The following is a 22,232-nucleotide window of genomic DNA, read 5'->3' on the forward strand; positions in this document are numbered from 1 at the left end:
TCTCCAGCTCGCTTTCCAGAAACAGATTGGCAAGTCACGTCTTCCACGATCATGGTCGTGTTGGTTGTGCATTTTCAGTACGAACTGCGAGTTTGAACAGTAGGAACGGGGCAGTGATCGATGAACGCTTGATGCCACGTCCCGAAGAAAAGGAAGCTGTTATCCTGGGCCGCGAGCGTGCGTGCCCTCGTGCCCTGCCTCGACCTGGCCTAGCTGGCATCATTCGTCAGCCCGATCTTTCGACGTCTTGCCCGAGTTACATGTCCCTGCTTCCGCTCAAATAGTTCCACGTATGCAGTTCGAACCTGGCTTCCAGCGCCAGCAAAGCTCCCGAAGCACCGCCTGGCTACCACTGGACTCGGGACATGTCGACCCTTGCTGCTGCGAGGTACCAGACGTCGTGGACGAAGAGAAAGCCGTAATCACTGTTGCCGTTTTTTTCACGCGTGCAAGTTGCCATCTTACAGGGCGCAAGAAAACCTTTGAAAACTCTCGGATCTCTTCACGTACTGGCCTGGTTACGCCTTCGGGTCAAGCCAACCATCGATGTACCACAGGTCAGGGAAGAGGAGAAAGTCGAAGTCGTCGTCATCCTCCGGACCCAGGAGTGGGGCAGCATGCCTTCGACCTTGTCAAGTACTCAATCTCTGTTACCTGGTCACAACCTTCTCGGAAACGTTACACCTCGATGGATCGCACGTTGGAAATGAGGTGGAGGAAGTTCCAGTCAAAGTCGTTGTCGACGCCCTACGGTTCCATGCGAGACACCGGCCGTCGTCATCCAGTACGTCATCAAACTTTTCAGGGTTTGTCGAGCTTCTCACGATGCGGCTACACGAAGCCGATCAATATGAGGGTCAGTACGAAACCAGCAGAGACGCGAAACAACCAGCCGCCGTTGCCCGGACATTTCGTCGTGGTGAGCTTTCCGACGAGTCCCGGCAGAACACCAGGCAACATGTGCGTTGTCCAGCCGCTACCATCATGGGAGCCCTATGAGCCTGGGGACACCTGGAAAAGCTCGACGGGCGCGTCCAAAGTCTTTTTTGGCTAGGAAAAGGTCGCCTCTGGACAGAAGTCGGAGCCTTGGACTCTCACCATTTCCGCCGACGTCGTCAACAAGGCTCGAGCGCCTCTGGTTCGAGAGGAAGATCCTTGATACTGCAGTGAGCGTCCTGGAAAGGAGAATCTGCTGGTTTGGCATCTCAGGTTCACCCAGCGACGTGGAAAACGCGTGTCTACCTACTTTTCACACTGGCAGCCACGATGACTACGAAGAAACCATGATTTTTTCGTGCCCTCTACCAAGGACTTGAGGACGAATGCAGCGTACGCGGCTGGAGCAAAATCCCGTTGGCCGCGTCGTTATCACTTGCGCTCTCTGGCAATGGTCACATACCTCAGTTAGCAGAGCCACCGCGTGCTAAGGGAATTGAACTCGTAGGATGCCACAATGCCCTTCGGTCACACCAACTTGACAGTTGGTTTTATTTGTTTTTTGATTTCGCGCATTCGCTAAATAAATATGTTACTATGTCGATATTGTCGTCGTCTTTCGTAGATGCATATCGTGCTGCCACCTGTATTCTGCGAAATCTCTGGTGGCGCCATTGGTGTAATGACCTGGATTGGGACGAAGCTCTTAAACACTTAGCAAAGCCTTCTCAATTGACAGCATCGCTTTGTCCCCGGAGGACACTTCAGCCATCCCGCAAGAAAACGGCCTTGCGAATAATATTGGCTATCTAAAACTACCCTACAATGCCTACTGTTAAGGCGTTTTCAAACTGCCCACTACGCTGCAATTTTTGCTTTTGCGAATGTGCGAATTACTATCAGCGCGTCCGTAAGGGAACACGCGAACCTACGCTGCTGCTCACTTTGTTCACAATTTTGCGGACGATGTTACTGGACATACTGGACATGAAAATATGTGTATATATGTGCGTAAATATGTGTAAATATGTGTTAAGCAATACTGGACATGAAAATATGTGTAAGGCGTGAAAACGTCGACGTTTATAAGAAGACATGAGCTGACGACTGGGCTGTCCGTACCCAGGAAACTTTTTTAGGTTGGGGTAGGGGCGTTTACTAGTAGAATGGCTAGCAACTGGTGGTCGTTGTGAAGATGTCCAAGTACCTAACTATCAACAAAAAAGATAAAGCGTGAAAAAATTGCGGGAGATGTCAGAACCACCTCAACTATCTCCCAATTACTCATCCACTGACAAACACAATGAATTTTTAGTGGCTAATGATGATTTGTTGTTCACCCATATATCTACATCTGTAACGACATTGCCTTCCTCTCAGCATCAAATCGAAATCGTCGTCATTTTTTAATAAAGAGTTGCGGGCTTCCTTCAATTTGAATTCGACTCGATGTGAGTATTCGAAAATGCATGGCGAGGCTTCGATAGGCAGCAAGCATTCCTAATGCTTTCCGCGTTCACAGTAGTACAAATATTGAGATTTGACGTCGGATACGAAGACGAGGTTGGGGATCACTCGCTGGATTCCGTGCCGACCGGTTGTGCCCTCGCGAACTCCGACGACAGCGCAGCTCTGGCCGGCTACGTTGGTCCTACGCCACCTCCTGCCACCGGTCCCCTACAAAGACGACAGAAGGGCTTTGGCCGCTTGGAGTAGCTCTACGCCATTTCCTGTCGCCGACAAGAGCTTTCGCAAGTGGTGCCCCATCCTCGGACTCCTGTGACCGTGTTTCATCTTTCCTATCTCTTCTGTAGTCACCCACTGTCCTTGCACATAGATCTCTCTCTCTCTCTCTTTACCTTTAATCCTATCCTTTTAATCCCTCCTTACCCTATCCCTAGTGAGCTACTGTTGAGGTGTCGCACTTTGATGCAGACAGCTAGGGGGCTCACTTTTCTCTTTTTTTCTCTTTAAGAATCACATAAACCTTTGGGACGCTTGAGGACTTTGCTGGCTTAGAAAATTGATCGCGCGTTACCATTGGTCGACTCCTTTCAGCGGCGCAGCCAATATCACTCTTGCTCTCTACTCCTTTCCGTGCCAATGGCTCCGCCACTGCCATAGCTTCGACGTTAAAAGAACACCAAAGAGGAACAATGACTTGGTTTAGATTTACAAGCGGCTCACTGAGAACTCTAATGCCATATATTCCACTATCACAAGTTCATCATTATCTGAGAAAATCAAGGTTGAAGTTTCAAATGCTCCTTATTAAAGCCACCGCTACAGCTGAGCAACCAGGAACGTGCCAGTATTCTTCGACAAAGAAAACAACATTCCTGGTTATCGGTACATAATGGTGCCCCCCTCACGACTTAGAAGTGTGCATCACAAAATTTCGATGCTGGATTCCTCTTCTCAATATCTCATTATACAAGCCTGGTCAGGTGCCATCTCCCCTTTGTTTTTACTGCCCCGAACCAGAAAACATCCATCATTTTTTACCTATTTGCTGACGTTTCACAAGCCCCAGGAAGAAACATTTGGAAACTATATTAAGAAAACTAAACATTACCCCTAATTCTGAATATATCTTTCCGCTTGGGGCCTCTTCTTTAGGCATCATGATCGTCTGCGTAGCAGTTTGTGAATTTCTCAGAGACACAAGAAAGTTTGTTTGTTTGTTTGTTTGTATCCTCTAATCCATGGCTTTATAAGTTTTCTTCTTTTTTACTAACGAAATTCTCTTTGGTATTTCCATCCATTTATTCATTTTGGTTGTTATTTAGCTACTTAACTGGTAAGTCACCTTATCATTAAGCGCACTTATATTTACTAGATGTCTGAATATATTTATTTCTTCATCAAAACTTGAAATTTGTTTTTCCCCATTACAATAACCACCGGTTTAATGGCCAATGCCCCGTAGTGGGTACGAGCCAAGACACACAGGAACACACAATCAAGCTGCGACGAGGGTGCGTGCATGCCCTCGTGCTCCTTGAGCCGGCACGGCCCCGGCTGCCATTCGCTACCCGAATCTTTCGATGCACGGTAGGGCTAGAGCTCCGGATCCTCGTGCTCGTGGCCATATTGTTCCGCGACGCCTGCCTTCGGAATCTGGCTGCCAGTACCGAACCCACCGAAGCCCTCGCCTGTACTTTATCGAAGTGTTGACCTTCAGGACCGAGACACGCCAGCCGCCGCTGCTGCAATGCGTCGTAAGGCGAGGAAGAACAGAAAGAAGTCCCAGTCGAAGCCTTCGTTGTCGGGTTGCGTCGGGACCAGCTGAGGTTCCGACACTTCCCCGCCGGCGTCATCATGGTTCAGCTCGCAAGCAAACCTTACAGAACTCTTCGCCCCTCTTGCGATGCAATGGGAAGCTGATCAAGGTAAACGACAGCGCGACGATTCTGAAGACGGATTCAAGCATTCAGTGTCCCGGCTTCGAGATGACCTTCCGACAACGGCAACGACTTCGGGGGGAACAACGAAGGCCAAGCGCAATACGCGGCTGCACCACAGTCATCGGACACCATCATCGTGCTTTCGGACAAGGAAGTGTTCGTGGCTGTCACTCTCGAAGCCGTCGCTGGACGAGGGACGCACTTTTGGTAAATGGAGCTAGATTCGAAGGATGTCGCTGATTCCACCGTGGTCGTCGTGCGGAGAAGGCGCGAAAAGTTTGCCTTCGGAAGGAAATCTGGTCGAAAGCTGTCCATCATCTGCTGCGTGCCTGGTCCTCCTCGTGTCCGACCATCGGCGAGGCCTTGGTGATGACCCACGGTGCGCAAAATACGAGGACGACGGCAACAGCGACGACGAAGACGGAGGCAGCTGCTCACCGGCTCGTCGAGAGCGCAGACGTGCAGGTCTGCTATGGCAGGGTTCAGCGACCGCGCATGGCTGGTTCGTGGTGGCTATCCTACGGCGGAGCGGCTGGCGCAGGCTCCGGTATCTGGCGGCTTTCGCACACTTCGGGCCTGCACGACGAAGCTAAGCTACAGCTTTGTCGGGGAAAGAGCGCGTCGGACTTGACATTCTTTATGTAGATTTCGTTCCGTAACCGAATAAACTTGGCGTTATATGGCTTTGGTTGCATGTACAATACCTTGATGCCGGCAAAACGGCACCTGCTGCATCTATGCAGCGTTTGAGCAGCGATTAACACGCAGTTCCGTACAGTAGTGTGGCGTATTGACAATCGGTTCACATTGAGTCACATTAAGAATTAACATTCGTAAAACATTCGGTAATGTTACGTAGCACCGGCGGTTACATCTTCTCGCATGCTAGTTGGTACTAAATAATTCATTGGTATAGCAGGGCAATGCACGACAGAAAGATGCAGTAGAGTGCTCTCCCGTAACACCATTCTGCGTCCTGTTCGTTAATACGTCTGGGATGCAATGGCGATGAACGTATTTGTTTTCCTTTGTAGTGGTCGCTTGGCGGCTGACACGTTTCACTGCGATAATCTTGAGTCTGTGCTGTTGATTCCCGGTCACGTGAAAGAGAAGAGGAAAACTTAATTGTTTTTTTTGTATTTCTGCTCGCTTTCTCTCTGTATGTATGTTTTTTCTTTTTGCATTAGTTGTATTCAATATAAATTCATTCCTAAACATAGTTGTAATGCTCGCAGAAAAAAAAAGTACTCAACGTTTTCTTGACCAATCCCTCAGAAGGGGCATGTGCCATGGAGGAATAAAGAAAAATTGCTGAAGTAAAAGCTCCAGCAGTGACTTTGCCAGAAGAAGTGATGCCACCTTTTTCCACTGCCAAGATGGCGGAAACATGCTCTTTTATAATAGTGCCCACTTAAAGATCAAGTAACGTTGATATCTCATGTAAATGCTATGTTAGTTCTTCATTAAAAGATAGTTGTTCCCGACAAAGTAGCATGCAGAAACTAGTATGGATGACTGAATGTTCAAAAAACTTTGCTTCCGATTAGAGGTTCAGTAAGGAAAACTAGTAACACTAAGACGCACTTGGAGCGCTATGTGGTCCGAAAAAGTTGCCACATTAAGACTCGTTAGGCGTGCGAGGGAATCGCTTCGGTTATCCCGCACTACAGAAAGTACGGCTCATTGTGTGGAATTACCTTGATCAGCAGCGGGAAACGCACGGCGATGAGGGCTTCCTTCGACGATGGGACACACATTTCTTAAAATTAGGAGAAGGACAGCTGAGGTTTCCACTTGTACCGTATTAGCCACGTGCCTCTAGTACGCATGTATTAGTGGAATGCCGTAAAATTTAATTAACTTGATTCATTTTATTTTCCTTTGGCTTGTAATATTTGGATACTCAGTGATCAATTACATTTTGGTGCTCAGTTGTAAGATGTATACACTGTCTTTACTTGTTATCGATGTTTCGTTCGTGTACGCACAAATTATGTGCACAATAAACTTCCCTTTTTTTAATCGCTGAACGGTGATAACTCATCATGCCCCTAGAAAGATGGCAGCCACAGCCACAATCTTGCCAGATGAGCCGCTTAACTTCTGCGCAATCATGTCCACTGCAGCCATTTTTTAAATCCTCCTTGGTATGTGCCATATTTTCAAGGAAACAAAAAAAACAAACAAATCTGTGCAAATGACTGCGTTCCCGCTAAAACAGGGCAACGCCGTGTATTGGGGCCCCTATTTCTGAAAAAATGGGGCGAGCCAGTGGTCACGTGACATTCCAGAAAAAACCCGTGCACATAGATTTAGTTGCACGTTAAAGAACTTCAGGAAAGTAAAATGCATCCGCGTTAGAAGGCACGTCAGAACATGAGAACATTGGGGGGCACCTGAGCTCCGTGTTTGTGAGCTGAACGCAAACATGATATCCTATCCCTTTGGGGCGTGCTTCAGCCACTTAGTGCGCATTTCTTATAGTATGATGTTACTCAAGAATAGTTCGAGTACTACTACATAATCGATGAAGTTGAAAGTGTCTAGCGTCAGAGAAGCTTTATGGCTGCATTTTCTGTAATGAACATCGCGCTTTAAACCACCCTGGCCGCGCTGATGTGCCCGCGAAGGGGCTGCCAAGCTTGGCAGTCCCAACGTAATACTAGTCGGATGGCGCGGGGTCCCCCCTTTCGTCTTCTCTATACCCCAATAAAGTGATGGTCATCATCATCATCATCACCATCATGAGTAATTTTGCACGCGAACTCTTTTCGAACTTGTTATGAACCCCAGTATGTCTAATTCCGGGAATACGCGCATTAACACGTGTGCCCGGAGTGGGTATGAGCCATGCATATATGGAGGCCGTCAGCATCATCATGTTCCGACATTCTATGGCAACGTACTCTGGTATCATGCAATATTACTGCAATATTACATGTTGTATTTAGATTGATTGATTGATATGTGGGGTTTAACGTCCCAAAACCACCATATGATTATGAGAGACGCCGTAGTGGAGGGCTCAGGAAATTTTGACCACCTGGGGTTCTTTAACGTGCACCCAAATCTGAGCACACGGGCCTACAACATTTCCGCCTCCATCAGAAATGCAGCCGCCGCAGCCGGGATCATGTTTTATTTAGAAGCCTCTAAACTAAACGCGTGTGTTTGTAAAGCATGAACGTTGTTTTCACTGCGTTTCCAAACGGACAACGTTTTTTGAGTGTATCTCCAAACAAATGCGTAGATTTGTTGTAGAAGCCACTCACTCTTGCCACCGCAAACGGCCCGGGCTTCGATACTCGCTGGGACGCGGAATTTTTGAACATTACATTTATTTACATCTCTATTTTTCGGTCAAGGACAAAACGATGATTTTCCGTGCACAATCAACGACGCCCACGCCGACAGCAAGCACTTTAACAGAGTCCATACTGGCTCTATATACTCACAAACGTGTTAGCGAAAATAAATCAATAAATAAAATAAAAAACCCCAGCTATTCCCCGAGGGTGAACATGGTTAAGTGCGAATGCACGGGGTGATGCTATGAGGGGTATTTATCAATTCGCACTATTATATTTATTAATCACACTATGGTGCCTTTACGGTGTAATGGTTCCTGGGAATCGCAATTTGATCACACGGGGGAGTTTACGTTAACTCACTGGCGAATGCCAACGGATTTTAACTTTACTCCTTCTCATAGCATCACCCCGTGCATTCGCACTTAACCATGTTCACCCTCGGGGAAATGCTTGGGAGTTTTATTACTGATGATGATGATTAAAGTGTAATAAATGAATTTAAGTGTTGTTTGTCGTAAAGCATTTGTACACAGATACATTATATACGAAGTATTATTTATTTACACTTCACAACGCGTCCGGACGAGCAAAGTCCAGGGCTCGCACCCTCTCCCGCACGGCACGTTCATTGGCTTGAACGGCTTCGGGGACGTCCACTCGCCGTTGACGATTGCGAGCGGCGTCTTGACGCCGGCCTTCATCGCCTTTCTCCGCCTGACGCTTGCGTTGTCGTTCCGCTTCTTGTGCCGCGTTCGCGGCTCCATGCTGACGCCTCATCTCGGCCTCGCGAGCGCGCAGTTCACCATCCGCTGCACGCTTCACCCGCTTGTCCTCAGCCTCGCGAGCGCGAAGTTCGGCATCCTCTGCACGCTTCGCCCGCTTGTCCTCGGCTTCGCGAGCGCGCAGTTCGGCATCCGCTGCACGCTTTCTCCGCTTGCACTCGGCCTCGCGAGCACGCAGTTCGGCATCCACTGCACGCTTCGCCCGCGTACGTTCGGTCTCACGAGCCCTTCGCAGCGCCGCCTTGTCTTCCAACGTCGGCGAAACCACCGCGGTAGCGTCACCCCCAACGACGGGCGCAGTGCTGGCATTTGGTTGTACTGCATTAGTTGTTGATGGTAGCGTTGCCTCCGGGACATCCATCGCGCGACCCGCTCTCGACGGGAGACTGAGAGAGAAGGCGGGTGCGCGAGAGAGAGGGGTGCGCGCGCAGCTGCACCGAGCGAGGAGAGCGGAGGAGCGAGCGAAGGGGGAGGGTGTATAAGGCGCGTTACTGACACCGATATCAGCGTCGCATCCGTGGCTTATTCGGTAGAGCGTCGCGTTGTGGCCCTCCAAGTCCTCTTTCTTTTAAAGATAGAGAGAAGACTGCGGACGCCGCCGACGGCGGTGGAAGGTTTGGGGTCGCTTATAAAGTGTATTCACACTTAAAAGTTAGCGCATTTAGCTTTAAGTGGCACAAGGCTTGCTCACACCAGCCCTGCTAGGCATCTGGCTGCTCCTAGCTGGGCTAGGCTTTTATTACCCTAACCTGAATTCCGGCTGCTGATTATATCTTGAGTGTTCTCAAAAGGGCGCTCGCGATCTTCGCAATGGGTTGTGTTGGCTCGATCGCGGCTGGCAACATTGAAAGTAAGAAAAGCAGCAATGAGATACAATGTGTATGGGCACCCGCTCAATCGGGGAATGCAGGTGAAGAGGTAGTCCACCGCGTAGCCCGAGGTTTATTAAACAGGGAGGTGGACTACTGAACACCAGACTTTTCTACGGATGGGATCAAGTAGATCAATAAAATTACAGCTTGTTATGAACAGAAAATCGCAAGACATACGCCGCCGTGTTTACATAATTTGCAAGGAAACAGGCAATGATCTGGAGGCGAATCCTAACAAATTCTTTTCTCAGCCACCATCGCCCGTCGAGAAGACAGTCGATCAAACAGCCGACATTGCGGCTCGTTGTCAACCTAATACCATCTTCAGGAAGAAGTGATTAATTGAGCCGAAACTGTCGCGGCAAGCTTTTCCGACTACCCCAATGCCCTTAAGCACAGGCAAGATGAATTCACTGACCTCATTGTGGCGTTGATAATGTTGTTTCTATCTGAAACAATGAACGCGAAATAACGAAGTGTGGGCAAGGTATTGGAGTGATTAGAATCCTCTTGACGCATCTTCCAGAAGAACAGCAGGCAGCTGCTCCTATAAAGCGTCCGGAACAGAACAAGAAAGAACGTGCTGCCACTTATCGACGAAGAAGAGAAAGCTGATCGCTGTTATCGGCAGTGGCCATGAGCGCGCGTGCGTGCGTGCCCTCGTGCTCCATGCGCCGGCAAGGACCCGGCAGACATTCGCTACCCGAATCAGGCGATGCGCGGTTGTGCTCGAGCTCCACGTCCTCTTGGTCTGGCTCACAATCTGGCTTCCAGTACCGAACCCACCAAAGCCTTCACCTGCGTTCCATCGAAGTTTCGACCTCCTGGACCGAGACATGCCAGCCGTCGCTGCTGCAACGCGTCCCATTCGAGGAAGAAGAGAAAGAGGTCCGAATCGAAGTCTTCGTTGTCGGGTTGCGTGATTACCAGCCAATGTTCCGACACTTCACCACCGGTGTCATTACAGTGCAGCAAGCGAGCAAACCTTTCAGAAATCTTTGGCCTTCTTTTCGCAATGCAACGGGAAGGTAATCAAGGTAAACGACAGCGCGACGACCCTGAAGACAGTACCAAGCCTTCTGTGCCCCGGCGTCACGGTGGACCTCCGACGATGACGACTCTGGGGAAAACGGTGGGTAACCAACGCGATGAACAGCTGCACCACCGTCATCGGACAGCAGCGTTTTCCTTTTGGACGAGAAGTGTTCGGGGCAGTCATTCTCGAAGTCGTCGCTGGAAGGGGGATGCCCTTGCGTTAAACGGGCGCTGAAGCAGAAGGCTGCCGCTGATCCCATACCGTGGTCGTAGCGCAGTGAAAGTGCGAAAAGTTCGCCTTCGGAAGGAAGCCTGCCTGAAGACCGGCCACGTGCTGAAAGACCTGCGTGCCTGGTCCCGCTCGTGTCCGACTCGAGCTTGAAAGAGCAGTGGAATTTTCGATGGACCGGCGGGGAGAACTTGGGGATTGATTACGGTGCGCGGTAGACGACGACGACGACGACAACGAAGATGAAGGGAGCGGCTTAGCCTCGTCAAGGACACAGACGTCCAGGCCGCCTACGACAAGATTCAGCGACACCGTTAGGCCAGTTCGATGTGGCTGTCCTTTGGTGGACGGACTGCCACGGTCCTCTTCATCCAGCGGGCATTTTCGTGACTCGAGCTTGGAGGACGAGACCAAGCACAGCTACGTCGGGGCCACTGAGCGTCTGACCGGACATTGTTGTATATATATTTCATTCCGTAACCTATTAAAGTTTGCGTAGTTTGTCTATCGTTATGTGTATGATTTGCTGGAGCCAGCAAAACGGGAGCCTCTCGGTATATCACATAGTGGTTGAGTGGCCTTTAACATATAGTAATGCAGAGTAACATTGCAAATTCAGAATTGACATTAAAACATCTGGCACATCCCACATACTTTGGGAAATCAGTGTTATGCGAAGCGTGCGTAGGGAAAGTGACCGTGTTATGTTTTTTACGGGCTAACCTCCAAAAAGTGTGGGTTTGTCCATTCCTTGAATGTATGTATGTGTGTGACTTCCTATAGTTTCAGCTTTTTCAACTGCCTACTACTTCGTTCTTGCAAACATCCCACTACGCCCGATCACTAACCGACCACTTCAACGACCATAAAGCAATACCTGTATAGAAGTAGCCAATATGATATGCAAGATGGTCGTGTACTTGTATCCAGGTGCACGTTATGGAACCATAGATTGTGCCATTGTGTTCATTCCTTGTTTGTGCGTGACCACCTATAGTTCCACCTTTGTAAACTGCCCACTACTTCGTCCTTGCAAACATTCCACTACGCCCAATCACCGATCCATCACTTCACCGACTATAAAGCTGTTATAATGATAAGGGAACGAAAGCGACGTATAGCTACAACCTACGAGTAATAAAATTCCTTTGGTGATACAGTATTTCTCACGTATTTGATGATGTAGTGGGTGATATTCCTAGATTATTCACGATTTAGCTATGACACCCTTCAGAGCTTCGCCCCACTTATCATCAGTCACTGCGTGGATATGCTGTGATATTTTTATTAAGCCACACGTTATGAAATGATGCTAAAATATGTACAAATATTCGCGGACATATTGTAACAGTCACATGCTTACTGTTCCGTAACTATACTAACAGCAATATGTATATTAGCAACAACAGATGCAATAGCCGATATGTATAGCGCTTCTGCCAGCGAAGATGGCGTCCCTTTACAATGCTAGATGACTTGGCGATGCTGGACAACTTAACCAGCGGGCATGCTTGCGTCGGCGTAATAACGGCGATATATTTATACATTTCATTTACCTTGGTCAAATTATATGAGTCGCGAGCTCACTTGGAACAAGAAGTGGCAAAAATGGGCATCAACGCCCGTCGACCCGTGAAGCCCATCTAAGTGAGGAAGGGAAAAATAACCGAAACTGAAAACTCAGAGTAATTGGTTGTAATAGTCGTAACTTTATATATGTCTCACTTAACTATAAATTTATTCAGGTGTCAGAGAAACAACCAAATAAAATTTTGATTGCCTCAATTTACGGCAAAGCGTGGTAAATAAGGTGGTGATCTACGTAAATTACGTATATCACCCCCCACTACGTAGATCACCCATAGTACACCCTTTCCTCATTCGCAAAATCAATCATAATGTCGTAGTGGGCACTTTACGATTCTGCTTGAAACATACATTCAATGATACTTTCAAACGGTCAATATTACGCGCACAGTGATTCGTTCTTTACGGGCACAGTTAAGGCATGCACCGAGAACTCAAACAAGCCGGCTGGTTCGAAGGCGATGGGCGCGAAACCCAAATTAGGCTTTCGCGATCTGCTCTTGAAAGCGAAACTGAAGAGTGCTTCAATTTTTTAGCTGCCTTACTAATATACTGTTTGCCCAATAAAGATCTCTCCGGCATTACTAATCATATTCAGCTGCGTTGGTGTGCCTGTTGCCTTGCTCACCCGACACCGGATTCAAACCAGCGACCGCTCGCTCCGCAGCGCTGTTGGAACGGCCATTCCAACAAATCGGCATGGACTTACTGGGGCCGTTCCCGACGTCAACTTTTGGCAACAAATGAATATTCGTAGCGACTGACTACCTCACCCGCTATGCCAAAACAAGGGTCTTGCCCAAGGGCACTGCCGCCGAGGTCGCCAAGTTCTTCATTGAGAAGATCGTCCTCCGCCACGGAGCCCCCGAGGTCCTCATCACCGACAGAGGTACGGCCTTTACGGCTGACCTAACGCAAGCGATCTTGAGGTACAGTCAGACAAGCCACCGCCGAACCACCGCGTACCACCCACAGACGAATGGCCTCACCGAGCGTCTAAATAAGACCATCGCCGACATGCTGGCCATGTACGTGGACGTCGAGCACAAGACGTGGGACGCCATACTCCCGTATTTAACCTTCGCGTACAACACGGCCGTGCAGGAAACGACGCAGTTTGCTCCATACAAGCTCGTCTACGGACGGAGCCCAACAACGACGCTTGACGCCATGCTACCGGTCGGCACCGACGAAGAAGACCTCGACGTCGCCAGCTACCTGGATCACGCTGAAGAAGCTCGACAGCTAGCCCGCCTGCATATCAAGAGCCAACAGACGGTCGACAGGCGCCACTACAACCTTCGACGACACCACACCGAATACCAACCCGGCGACCTTGTCTGGGTCTGGACGCCGATACGACGACGGGGATTGTCTGAGAAGCTCCTGCGACGCTACTTTGGACCCTACAAGGTAGTCCGACGTCGTGGTGAACTGGACTATGAGGTCGTGCCCGATGGCTTAACGTCATCCCAACGACGCCGTGCACGACCCGAAGTCGTACACGTGGTGCGACTTAAACCTTATTACGCACGCTGATTAGCTGTGACGCATTGTTAATGTAATTTATTGCATGTACTCTCTCTTATGTTCTGTCTTTAGCATCGGGACGATGCTTTTTCAGAGGGGGGTAGTAACACGTGCGGTTCTTTTGGTTTACGAAGAAAGCCGCTATCACTTTCTGTTAAGCGCAACGCAGGCCGCGTTTATCTTGTATGCCACTCTGGAACGCGTTATGACGCGTGTATAAAAGACTGACACGTGCGGTTCTTTTGGTTTACGAAGGAAGCCGCTATCACTTTCTGTTAAGCGCAACGCAGGCCGCGTTTATCTTGTATGCCACTCTGGAACGCGTTACGACGCGTGTATAAAAAACCGGCGCAGTGCGCCACTGGGGGTCTTTTTTTTTTCCGTCGGCCGACGACTGTTCACGCCGCTGTTGCTGTGAGTTGTGTTTAGCCCTGTTTTGCTGGGCCCAAGTTCGCCCAATAAACAGTTCGCCTGACACCGCCCTGACTCCTGCGTGCTTCCTCTCACGTGCTGCGTGTATCACAACCTCGTGACAATACCAATTACCGCTGGCGCTACGCTGAATTTGGGGGAGGTTGAGCGTATTTTCAATTACGCAACCTCCCACACTTATTTAGGAGTTCGTTCGCCAAGTGTCTTATGCTCGCGCCTTGTCAGGCGGCGGCAGACAGATAAGGCGCTCTAATACTCAAGTTCTCAGGCGATTTGTGTATACAACGCATTTTTTGTAGACTCGAGCAATTTTACTGCGCAGCTTGGCACATGCCGAGTATATTGAAAAGAAATTTAATGGAAAGTAAGTCTTGGTGGCTGTATAACAGCGAAGTATAAGCGATTCATTACCATCCTTTATCTCGGGGTTCTCTGCGGGTGTGCTGAACTTCAGGGTGAACACGGCATTGTGCGTTTGACCACCCAGAGCTCACTCAGTCTGTCTCTTGCTCCCTGGTTCTTCTTCCTTTATCTTTGATATTCACTAAGTCTGGGTGTTTCCACAGATTTCTTGTTCTGTGGCCATGAAAGAAGAATGTTACAATACACTATATCGTTATAAAGTGATTTTTGCAGACAGGTCTGAAAATATGAACGTTCTTTCAAAGATCTTTCATAAATTCGTACAACAATTCTGTAACCTAGACTGCTTCTTTGTTTAGAGCTTTTTTTTCATACGTGACTTACATCACTCAGCTCCTTGTGCGCTGTATTGACCGTGACGGGTCACGGCACTTTGTCAGGCATTAGGTTGCCTTTGTTCCAACCCTCCCCTTTATACGTGTGATCGATGCGCAATACACTGTGCTGTGTAGCTGTTTAATTGAGTGAACGTGACCGCTAAATAACGCAAGTTAAGGAACTGCGGGCAACATGTTGGAGTGGTTACAATCTTTTGGTGCGCATCAGCCGAAATAACAGAAGCAAGCTACTCTTTTAGGGCATCCAGAACAAACCAACCAAGAACATGACGCTATTTCTCAACAACGAAGAGAAAGCCGTTCGCGGTCATCGGCAGCTGTAGAAGAAGACAATGAAAGACGTCTAGAGACCTGTAGAAGAACACAACGGCCACCAAATAGCTTTCGATCAGCGACTGACGTTTGCCTGCTCTGAGGGTTCGGCCAAGGATATAGTAGTTGCGATTTATTTTGTTTATAATTTTTTTCATAAGCATTTCTATAGTGTCCTAATTGATTAGCATGTGTATTTTCAGATAGTACGACCAGACAGATGCCGTTTTCCTCACCTGGACCAGGGGCTTTCTTCTAGTCTGCTTCTATTCCTTCGCAGGAATTGCCAGTCGACTTGTTTTTACGCAATGGCATCTCATCCGTGCCTGTAGCATTAGTCCCAAGCAACGATATAATAATCCGGATAAACAGTCCAGAAATGGTTCAGACGGAGCTGAGAGCCGCTACAACTCACTACCAAATCATCACAGAGGTCAGGCAGTTCGACAAGGGTGGCATTCACAGCTTCTCGTCTGACCAGCTCTGTGTCCGAGACCTACTAAAATGCTCGGTATTCGCTACCAACCCGGTGAGCACATTCAGTCCACCTCACCTAGCTTGTGTCAAAGGCCTCGTTCTGGGTGTCGATGTCAACTTGAGTCCAACTGAGATATTAGATATGTTTTAGAAGCAGGTGTGATAGCGATCTATAGATGTAGTCGAGTTGTTGACAAGAACAAGGTCCGAACGGAGTCCGTGGTTGCTACATTTGTCGGGTCGAATCGCCCAACCGAATTCAAAGCATGACCGTTAATATACATTGTGGAGCCGCTATCACCTCGTCCCCTGTAGTGTAATAAGTGTTGGCGTTATGGGCACACAGTGAAAAGATGCGGGTCAGTACCTATATACATAGATGCAGAATTCCTAGTGAGACGCACAACTCAAACTACTGTAAAGGTAATGAAGAAAAGAGCTGTCTTTGCCATGAAGAACACTGTGCTGATAACCAAAATTGCTCAGCCAAGGCACGTGAAATCTGAATTCATGAAATTGTAGACAGAAGGCAATGCTCCCTAAAGGATGTCGTTGCTGAAATTCAGGCCAGAACTAAAGGGTACGCTGGAGCAGCTGCCCGCCATGACATAGCAATAGAAGCATCCTTTTCCCAATCAATTGCGAGCATGATCGAGAAGGCTGTGGATAAGGTTATGAAACGCCTTGCTACCACCCTGTGTGAGTCGCTGTCGCACATTGTAAATAGCCAAATCGCACAAGTCTATGAAGGACAGATAGATATAAGTATGGCTGTAGAAAATGCTGAGTCGGCACACCCGACACGTGAGGCAGAATCTGAGGCAACTCCACCTTATGCACAGTTGGCAGAGCCCTCAGGAGAAGGCGTTCAGAGGCAAAGCGAGGGTGTACAGGACGCTTCTCAGGACACACAAGATATGGACATGGATCTCAAATGCCTAAAGGGTTTTAGATCCCCTGTATCGAAAAACCTGGCTCCCCGGTTTATGTAAAAAGCAAAAAATACTAGAATGACAACCTTTTAAAAACCTATTTTCTAAATGAAAGTATTTTAGATAAGGTAGTTTCCGAAACCATTCTAACGAAATCATAGGGTCTCTTAAAATTATACATTGGAATTGCCGATCTCTTCACTCAGACATAACAGATCTTTTATACCTGTCTTCCAAATTCGATCCGGCTATTATTGCATTACAAGAAACTTGGCTTCCCACACATCACCTATTTTACGCACCCAACTTCCAAACCTTTCGTCTAGACCCTCCATCCAAAGGAAGAGGTTCAGCTTTTTTTAAAACAATAAAATTAGTTTAAAAGCCAAAAACTGATACAAATGTATGTCTTCTGAATGCGAAACTTTAGCGTTAGTTAATACCTTGCCGATACTTGGATACTTGCCTTTCTCGCTAATAAACGTCTACTTTCCTGTAGACGTTCAAGACACGAGATTGTTAGATATGGCTTCTAATTCAGGCTGTAATGAAAAGACTATAGTTGGCGACTTCAATTCTCATCATTCAAGCTGGGGTTTTCCAACAGATCAGTGTTGACAACGGTTGTGGAACTGGTTGGTAGACAACAACTTATTGTGCCTTAACGCTAGAACTCCCACATTTATTCGAGGTCATTGACACTCTGCCTTAGATTTAAGCTTTGTAAGCTCAGCCATTGCTAGTACATTGTAGACAGCCCTTGATTGCGCCTCCAACAGTGACCACTTTCCAATAATGTTGGAGATCACTTGCCCCGTCAAACCATCGTGCTTCCATGCCCGGACCTATATAAGTTATGCAAAATTTCGGCACACCCTAAAACTGCTTTAAACTCTCCCTCTCAGGATGGAGATGACACTAAAGGTATGAAATCTAGCGCAGTAATTAAAAGGGATACAAAAACGCTGATTTTTTTTGTTAAATCGGCGAAGAGAGTACCCTATAGCCCCTGGTGGAATTCCAACTGTTAGAGAGATCACAGACGACGACAGGCAGCTTGGAAGAAGATAATACATAATCAGTCCCCTAAGAACTGGTCAGATTATGAATTTCTTGCCACTGTATTTAAACACACGGTGGCCCAAGCTAAAGAAGAATATGATAAAAACATTTTGATTTTCTCTCGAAACCTAAATATAAGAAAGCTTTATTTCAATATATGCGATCTTGCGATATCCTGCCGTCTACAGTAAATACGGATTATGAAAAACTATCATTGGAAGCAACGAAGAACTCTTTAAAGTCCATTGGCGGAGGTCTAAAAAATAGATTCTCTTCGACTATGGCTTTCAACTGGCAAAAGTCTAGCATAAGCACTGACTTCGAAAACGTAACTCTATCTGAAGCATCAAAAGTAATTCGACATCTACCCTCGTCAGCTCCTGGTGATGATGGAATCACAGTTTCTATGTATAAAATTTTATTCAAGCTATCTTCCGGCAACGTCCTCAATCTTATAAACTACTCTTTAGAGAATGCCTGGATACCGTATGACTGGAAAATAGCTAAGGTAATCCCATTGATAAATAAGCAAGGATTAGGTTTTACCAAATAAATATCAGACCCATCTCGCTAACTTCCCATATAGTGAAACTCTTAGAGAGGGTCTTAAATGGCCGAATAAACTCTTGGATGACGAATAAGTTCATACTAAAGCCAGACAAAATTGGTTTGCGCAGTGAATGCTCAATTTCGTGCGCCCATGCAGATTAAGATAGTCGAATACAGCTTCCTCGTAAAAGGAAACAATACGCCGCATTGTAACTCTCGATATATCTAAAGCGTATGACAGTGTCGAGCACTCTATTCTACTGACCACCTTGCATAGTCTAAAGTTTCCTCAGTATATTACTGAGTGGATAGCAGAATTCCTAAAATCAAGGGAATTGTATAGCGTGAAGGATGGCTGTTGTTCGCATAAATTCAATCAGAAACGTGGTGTTCCCCAAGGGTCCATCCTATCTCCAACATTATTCAATATACTCATGAGCTTTATTCCAATGGTTCAGGATGTCAATGTCTGCATTTATGCAGATGATATTGCGTTCTTCGCTGCAGAGAACAACGTTTACTCACTACATCAAAAATTGCAAAGATATAATGATACTCTAGAAATTTGGTAGCAATCTATTTCATTGTCATTGAACATCAGTAAAAGTGCGCTCTTGGTGTTTTCTATAGCAGATGCAGTTTTCATTTCTGTATTATATAATCGGAAACCTATTCCACAAGTAGATTCAGTCAAGTACATAGGAATGATTTATAATGAAACGCTAAATTGGAGCCCACACATAGAATATATAACAGCAAAGGGACAACGGGCGTTAGGTATATTACGCAGGTTAAGCAACAGAAAATACGGGCTGCGCAGACACACGATGTTAATAATATATAAAATCTATGAGCGACCAATATTGGAACTTGGGTGTGTATTATTCTCAGGGGCCACTGGTTAAAAAATTAAAGCGCTAGTAATGTTAGAGTGAGAAGCCTTGCGAATATGCTTGGGAATACCCAGGTTCATGTGAATAATGTATTGTACCAAAAAGCGCGATTGCCAACACTCCTCTGTCGATTCCGGATTCTAACGGTTCAAACTTTCTTAAAGTTCTGCAGTTTACCGGTGCGAAGATCAGACAACGCATTTATCAGCGACCCTGACTCTTTCTTTCTTGCACATTGGCCTCGATTTGATACCCCTCAGATAATTTTTGTTAAAAAGAAACTGGATTGCATAAATGTAGTCATTAGCACGGTAATTGAAACTAATTCCTCAACCCTCAACGTTAGAATAGAGTACGATGAAATCTTCCCCCCACAAGCCAAGTTGCAATCTCTTAGATTTTTGACCACTACATTAAAATATTACTTCGTACACGCTGAAACAAAAAATGTAATAGCGACAGATGCTTCTGTCAACAATGAAAAGGCAGGCGTAGGAATTGCGTCTGATTTCCTCGGCTGGTCTTTTTCAGTGGGGCTTCCAGATTTCATTCCTATATTTGAAGCCGAGCTAGTAGGCGTTATTTTAGCTCTTCGAAAAATTCCTATAACCCAGACCAGTGCAATCATCCAAACAGTTTCACTTTCGATGTGTGCAGCTCTGACAACCTCAGAACAATCTCGGGCCCTAGCAGCGTTCCATACAATAGCACCACCGCATTTAAAACTCCTGAAATTAGTGTGGGTCCCAGGTCACTGCGGATTACAATTCAATGAATTGGCAGATGCTTGGTACGAGCATCACTTTCTGGACCAGTAATTTCAGTACTTCCCGAGTTAAAATACTTATCAGGGATTAGATAAAAGAAATTCGCTATTTGTTCAGATAGTTTAGAAAATATCACATAATGGACAGATTATGACCACCTCATATTTCCATGGAAATCCCAGTGGAGTCTGTCAAAAAACTTGGAATTGTCGTCTCGAGATCCCAGTGCCGTGTCCCCCCATTAAATTTTTATTTACAGAGAGCTGGTCTGACACTTTCCCCCGTTTGTCCGTTTTGCGAAGAATCAGAAACTATTGAACTTTATTTTGGCTCATGTCGGAACTATTCAGCAATTAGGAAGACTTCTAGATATTCCATTTGCGAAGCTAGGTTTAATTTTAACCATAGAAAATGTTCTAAATTTTGTTGCCTATGTTTTGAGAAATTGCCACAAAGATGCATTCGATGCGGTGTGTAATCTTATTCAAGACTCTAAACGGTTTTCAACATAAAGCATACGTTAACAGATATATACGAAAAAAGCGGGTCGAAAAGTAATTTTCAAATCTGGATAAATCCGTGACGTACCAAATCAATCAGGTTTGTCAACATCAGCTGTCTAGTCGGCTCCTAAATTCAAGGTATAGCTATTAGTGTCTACTTTCTTGTTGATTTTTTCTCACAATATGCTTCTTTTGTTTCTTTTTTTAATATACTGCCTTCATTCTACAACTTTTTCTCACTTTTTTTGTTGTAAGCAATAGTGCAGTTATCGTCCATATGAGACTATATGTTCTCTTGGCCAGTCCCCCAGAGAGGGTATGATCAATGGATTCTAGGCTACAAACAAACAAACAAACAAACAAACAAACAAACAAACAAACAAACAAACAAGCTGCCACCAGCGTGCATGCGTGCTCCTTGCACCGGCGGCACGGTTCCGACTGCCACTCGCTACTCGAATCTTGCGAAGTTCGGTCGTGCTCGAGCTCCGCGTCCTGGTGCTCGCGGCCAAACCGTTCCATGACGCCCGCCTTCGGAATCTGACTGCCAGTACCAGCCCCACCAAATGCCTCGGCGGTGCTCAATTGAAGTCTCGAACTCTAGGACTGATACATGACGTCTGTCGCTGCACCAACGTGCCACAAGGCGAGAAGGAAGAAGAAGTCCCACTGAAAGTCTTTTTCCGAGAAATGCCACGTTACTTTCAAAGCATGTTCTGGAGGGCCATCTCAGTCATTTTCCTAAATACGTAGTAATTTCGACGGACGCAACGCAAAATCTTCAGAAGTCTGGAGTAGGTATTTTTTCTCATCAGCTTAATTGGTCTTTGCGCTCCGATTGCCTGACTTCACACCAATTTATCTCGCAGAATTCCTGGCTATTACATTGGCTCTTCGAAAACTAAATTATCAGCAATCAAAAGCTATTATTATTTCGGATGCTTTGTCTGTATGTACACATCTCACGTCCGCAAAGAGTTCTCCTCTTCTCAGGATATTTTGGTCTCTCGGACCGCATAGCCTATCGGAAGTTCGGTTTATTTGGGTCCCCGGGCATGCTGGAATTGAACTAAATGAAATTGCTGATTCGCTCTCTTCGGCATCTTTAAATTTCCCGGTGGTGCTAGTAGCTCCACAGTTTCCTTTCATTACTGCCGAACGATTCAAACGCCTGTTAATCTTAAAAATCAACGAAACGTCGCTTCTACAATCTGAAGAATTTCGGCACTTGCAATTCACATGGAACACCGCAAAATGCCTTTCCCGTCAATGTGAGGTGACCCTCACAAGCTTTCGCTGTAGAGTTCCTCTGTTAAATTTTTATCTCAACAAATCAGGATTTTCATTACCTAACTTATGTGTAGTTTGCAATGAACCGGAAACAATAGATCACTTTCTTCTCACATGCCGCCGCTTCGCCTCACTGCGCCGAATAATTCTTGAAAGACCGATTGGTATGCTCGGATTGCCAATCAATACATCCACCCTATTATCGTTTGGAGCCAGTCAGTTGGGTGTGGGCCGCAGTGCTATTCTATCAGCGCTACATAAATTCATTCAGGCAACCGGAAGGATACGCTGCTAGTGGTACTGCCAGATATATCCAATTCTTTCTACCCCTTCCTCATTCTTGTTAATTTGTTTTATATAATCTGGTTTATCGCATTCTTCTGCAATTTTTCACGTTTTTTCAAAGGAACATTACTATTGTTCCTATCTAATTTCTCTTTATTTTTTTTAGCAAGCGTTGTAAAAATGATCTATTATGAGGTACAGTGTGGCCAATTCCCCATGTGGGTATGAGCCAAGATCTCCTAGGAGACAAGACAAGACAAGACAAGTCTTCATTCTTGGA

This window comes from Rhipicephalus microplus, chromosome 10 (genome assembly GCF_043290135.1).
Source record: "Rhipicephalus microplus isolate Deutch F79 chromosome 10, USDA_Rmic, whole genome shotgun sequence".
Taxonomy (NCBI): domain Eukaryota; kingdom Metazoa; phylum Arthropoda; class Arachnida; order Ixodida; family Ixodidae; genus Rhipicephalus; species Rhipicephalus microplus.